We start from the raw sequence: 5,469 nt of genomic DNA on the forward strand, positions 1-5,469 counted from the left end.
CTGCCCCCCTTTCCTGTCTGTTTCAGCTGTCACTATCATAAAGGCAATAAAAGCCCAAAAAATACTTTAAAATAAATAAAAGATAAATACTGTGTGTTAGAATCTGACAAACACTGACAGCACTCCTGTCTATGCTCCGACATATGCTCTTACACGGAAGTGGGTGTTCGTATGAATTTACCTATGGAGATTGATTAATAGCAGTTCTGATGCAGAGCAAACATGGTGCCATTTAACTCATCTGGGCTTGTCTTTTTAGAACCTCGACTACCCTTCTCCATCTATTTTTGGCTGGCCGCTGGCTGGTTTGAGTGACGTGGAATAAACTTTTTGAACTTGTGTATGTTACATATAAATATTAAGGTATAATGTAAATAAATACAGTATACAGATGAGGGAAAAGGTTCTATTGTTCAGCACATGGTTATATTGTATGGCTGACTGGTTTTGGGCCTTTCTCCTCCACATACTTCATGTTAACATTTGGTAACATGGTATTACCTACTTTAGGTGTACTAGGTTGTGCCAATTTGCTCCATCATGTATTTGCAGCAGGACATTCCTGAGCCAACCGATGCAATATCCATGCAGCGCTAGTGAGCAGGACCAAAGCATGATTGTGCCACCCTCAGCTGAGCTTTATTGACATCATGGTCAACAGAGTGGCTCAAACAAAGAAAAAAGGCATCATGTCAAACACGCACATATGCTAACCATAGTTTTATAGCTCCTGTGTAAGGTAGGTATTGCTGCTGAATGTGTTTTTTTTTGTTTTTTTGTTTTTTTACAATCTAAATTCTGAAAAAATCCTCAGTGTTTTCTGATCTGATCCCCTTTATTGCTTCTAGATTTGCCCTAATGGCCTTAATTAAGTTCAATACTCCCTTTCAAAGCTATTAGTTTAAGTATTTTATTGCAGACACAAGATCAGCACTTCCTGGTAGCGTTGTGCTTCACTGTAAGAGCCTTCCTCTGGGCTTTTACAACATATTTTTGTCAAATGCATTTAGATAAGTTCCCAATTTTTTTTCCCCGGGGACCCACTTTTTAAAAATGACAATCCATGACGACCCAATTCACATTCCTGACCATTTTTACTGCTATTTCTGCATATTCTTGAACAGGTACAGCAGCCATTTTGGAGAGATATACATTTGATAAACCACAATTCATCAGTAAAACAATACACGTTTTAAATACTTTATGAATGAAACAATATAACGGCATTGAGGTTAACAGGTTCTAACAGGTTAACAGAATGTGTGCTCATTCTGAGACAAAATGTGAGCATTTAGGAAACGTTAAGGCTCTCGTTTTTAACGAGTTTAACAATGTACACATTTTAAATACCTAATAAATGAGAAAAAATAAGTACATTTAACAGGAGGAAGAAATTCTGCGAATTATTTTGCGACCCGAATAAAATCTCTGGGTATTAATGGTTTAGATAGTTTTGATTTGATTTATTGATTGTTTTGAATTCATTAGAAATTTGGGGTAAGACAGTGAATGTAAATGACCCAATGTCAGCTGGGATTGGCTCCAGCCCCCCTTGACCCTGCAAAGGATAAGCAGTTATAAGTAATGGATGGATGGAAGTTGCTTAACAAAAAGAGTTTTGGTAACAGAACTGATTATAATCATTTACCACCAGAAAGGTTTTTTACTGTGATGCAGCTGCTCAAAGAGTTAAGTCAGTCACTGCGGTTGGCTACCAATGGTTACCTTGCTGATCAATAGAAGTTGCACTTTAAATTGTTTGTGATGGATCAGTATGAACACAGTGGAAGTCTTGGAAAGCATGGAAAAGTGGATTAAAAATTAGTGTGGCTTCAAACGAATACAGATAACAATAAGGCAACACCAAAGTTCAAATGAAAACAACTCCTTTATTGTGCAAGCTAAGTATTCATTTATTCCAATCTATTCTACTGTGTGCATATAGAGAAAAATCGAATGAGTGAAAAGCTGATTTTATATCCTATATCTCTTTTTACATCTTCATTCATTGCTTCCTTATTGACCTCTTTCTTTCCCTGTCTATGGATTCTTTCTCTCTGACTCCTCACATTGGTCTTGCTTATTTCACGTATTGCCCTCTCCTCCCCCTCCATTTCCAGCAGTCATGTGAAGCAGTGAATGTAATTGCTCCAGGGGACCAGTTAGTCATTGCTATGCAGCAAAGAACACTAACACAATACCATCACCATCTCTGTCAGTGATACCGCCACTAGTGCCACTTGCAACATGTTTTTATTTCTCCCTGAATGATTTTTCTGTCTTGAAGGCCAGAGCAGAACGAAGGAGCTGGCTAATCGCAACAGGTTTGACCTACTTTCAAGGAATTAGACCAACAGTAGCTTTAAGTTGGCCAATATAAAGCAGTAGTCCACAGGAACTTTTTCTTGTGTACCACCAATGTTTACACTCACTAGACCCACTTTTCTCATTCCCACAAACACTGTGCTGTAGTCAGTACAGTGCTATATCAAACAAAATGAAATCTGTCACTGTTATGTAATGTCTGGTAAACAACATAGTCACTATAGCAGCTATGGAATTGGATAATTTCAGCCGCTAGACCGTCGGGTTAATAGGGTGACCTGTTCTAGCACCACTCACTCAGTATAGATAATGAAATATACACATTATATCGTATATGAATATGTCACAAGTCTGTACGTTGTAGATGAACTAAGCACTAAGCAAGGTCTACTTACTAGCTTCATCAATTTTAAGCGCATGAAGTGGTCTTCACCCAAGCTGTAAAGCTATCAAGACATCCCTTGTGCTTCGTTCACCATATATATAGGTCAAGAATAAATATCCATGCTCAAATCACAAGCTCTCATTCTCTCATACCACGGCTAGTTATGCTGCTGCTAAATAATCAATGATTGTTAGAGAATTGTGTTTTTAAGAATTAAGACAAACAAGTTGTTCAGAATAGCCAGTAAGCAACTCTATCTAAGGATGATGAAAGGTTCTGTGCAGATTGATAGAGCCAATAAGCGACATTAGCCGCACACTCACAGGTGAAGCCACTAAACAGTTCATTAGTATGGTAGAATGAGCACACTTCATTTGCTTCTTATTTAATGTTACTCCGCAACAGCAAATGTACCCAATAAGACTAAAGAAAAACAAATAGATTTTTTCCAATCACATACCTACTGACTGCTTTAAATTGAACTCGATGGGGGACGACAATATGGTAAAATTATTCAGCTCACCTCTACTATTAGCTTTGTTTTTTAAAGGCAATGGCCTTCAAAGGCCACCTCTATCAGTTAAGATAGAAATGCTGTACCTATGGTGAAACAGGGCAAGCATTATGTGTGAAATACAAGTGAAAATCAATAGGTTTCCCTGTCATATGTTCTATAACAAGACAAGCACTGAACTGGACAACTGTTGCACACCCTCCTTAGATATTAATATGGTCACCACATTACTGTCCTTTTTCTTTAAACAAAGATATTATGAGCTATAGTTTTAAAATCAATGTCACCATATGACATAGCCCGTATCATGCGTTTTCAGCTCTTCATCCACCCCAATCTCTAACGACCACATACAGCAACTGGTTGAGCTGCTTATTCCTTCCACCTGCCCAGCCTCCTCTTTCGTCCCTTGCTTATAAATCAATATACATGAAACGGTGTGTGTCTTCTTTCCCATACTGTATTCTGTATATCCATACTGCTTCTGTTCTGTATACTGTATCTCTGGGGGTGTTGCACACCCAGCATGCTGCTAAAGGTCAGCACCCTGGAGAGAAGAAGCTGTCGTTTTAACTTTATGATGTCAGTCGTGTTACCGTCTGAATGTACTGAAAATTACAGGGTGACAAGCAGGACTATAGAAATGTAAAGTACTGTAGCAGCCATTGGTAACACCAACTCCACGACTATCCACAATTTTGCCAGCAATGTTCCACCAACTAAAACTTTTTTCATTTTTTTAAATGAAAATAATGGGAACTTTGTGTATCTAAGAATATCCAAACAGGCTTAACAGCCCAAAGGTCAAGATACTTATTCAACAAATTAGCAAGGAAATGTCGCCTTCATTATGGAGTGATGGGTATTAGTGGAAACAGAAGCCAGTAAAAACTAGTTAAAGCACCTCTCCTCTTCAATTAACCACAGAGCTAACAAGGTCAACACACACACACACACACATGCAGACACCAATCATTAACAGGAAGACTGGGTTTAAACTAAAGATTAAAGATGGTTATGTTTAGATTAAGATTTGTGGTCGGAGTTAGGGAAAAGGTTTGGTTACAGTTTGGCTAAATGGATAGAATCCAGTAGATAACATCTACATATCCTAATGAACATCATTACAATCATCTCTCTATCAACACTGGTGATAGTTAACACACAGGTGCTATTGATGCCAGCTTTAATGATTCCTACACATTTACTTTGAGAATGTATTAAGACGGTCGGAGCTGATGAATGTGGTGCTATGGTCTAGTAAAAGTAAGAAGCTAAATCACCCCAATATCTGCTGCTACACGAGCAATCGCTCAAATAAATGAGGTCCATTTTTATTATGTTACACAACTACTTGATACTTTGGTCTGTCATCACTGGGAATAGAGGTATCAAGACCTACGTTTCCAGGGTGACTGGAAAATATTACTGTACAGCAACAGAGATGGAGCCAAATGACTGTGTACAATTAAGTGAATGAGAGAAAAAGACCATTTTGAGCAGTCTGGTCACAGTCCTCAAGGACAAAAATGTACCTAGTGTTGCTTTTGGCAAACATCTTTGCAAGAATCTGACATGCACTGATTTTAACTCAGGATGCTGCTGTTGGGCTCCCCAGCCAGGATGCCCTGCAGGTACAGCAGGTGTCTTGTTGAGAATTTACTTACAGTGTTTCACAGATTAAGCAGGTTATCATAGTTCATTGAAAAAAAAGATCAGGCCTATTCAACATGCGTATTAGTTAAACACAGATATTCAACAAGTGGCAGCCTATCTCTTATCACTGGAATAAAAAGAAACGTGATAAAGTCAGAAATCATTAACAATTATTAATAAATTATTAATAAATTAAAAATAAAAAAAGCCAGAGCAGCATTTACCTCGGTGTCCTGTGAAACAACCAGTCCGGTTGCTGGAGCCGCAAAGATTAAACAGCCGATCGGAACACACAGGTATCCTCCGTTCAGCCAGCTCCGGTCAAACTTCTCACGTGGATGGGAAAGGAGAAGGAGACGCGCCGACTCTTATCATGAATGCTCTGAGACCGACGTGTACCTTCAGAGTTCATGTCCAGCCGAAACAAGTCTTCGCCGGTTTGGTGGACATCAGTGAGACGCTGCGCGTTAGATGCGCTCGAAAAGTGACCCCGCCGCCTCTTTCTCGTGGACTGACCCTGCGGATGGATAGAACAAGCTTACACAGAAACACCGCTGCAGCCCCCCTCCCACACCCCCACCAAACCCCC

The 5,469-nt window shown here is 39.2% G+C and overlaps 1 protein-coding gene across 1 annotated transcript in view; it reads right to left on the minus strand.

Moving 5' to 3' along the window:
- LOC118341356 (solute carrier organic anion transporter family member 1C1-like) overlaps positions 1–5,423 on the minus strand; it is a gene marked incomplete at its 3' end in the record, with an annotated part of 26,515 nt that extends 21,092 nt beyond the window's left edge. Inside the window, 1 exon segment of the mRNA XM_035679607.1 lies at positions 5,105–5,423.
- Between the last annotated feature and the right edge of the window lie 46 nt (positions 5,424–5,469).

The sequence above is a fragment of the Morone saxatilis genome, unplaced genomic scaffold (genome assembly GCF_004916995.1).
Source record: "Morone saxatilis isolate NCDOM2014 unplaced genomic scaffold, NCSU_SB_2.0 Contig8, whole genome shotgun sequence".
Classification (NCBI taxonomy): Eukaryota; Metazoa; Chordata; class Actinopteri; family Moronidae; genus Morone; species Morone saxatilis.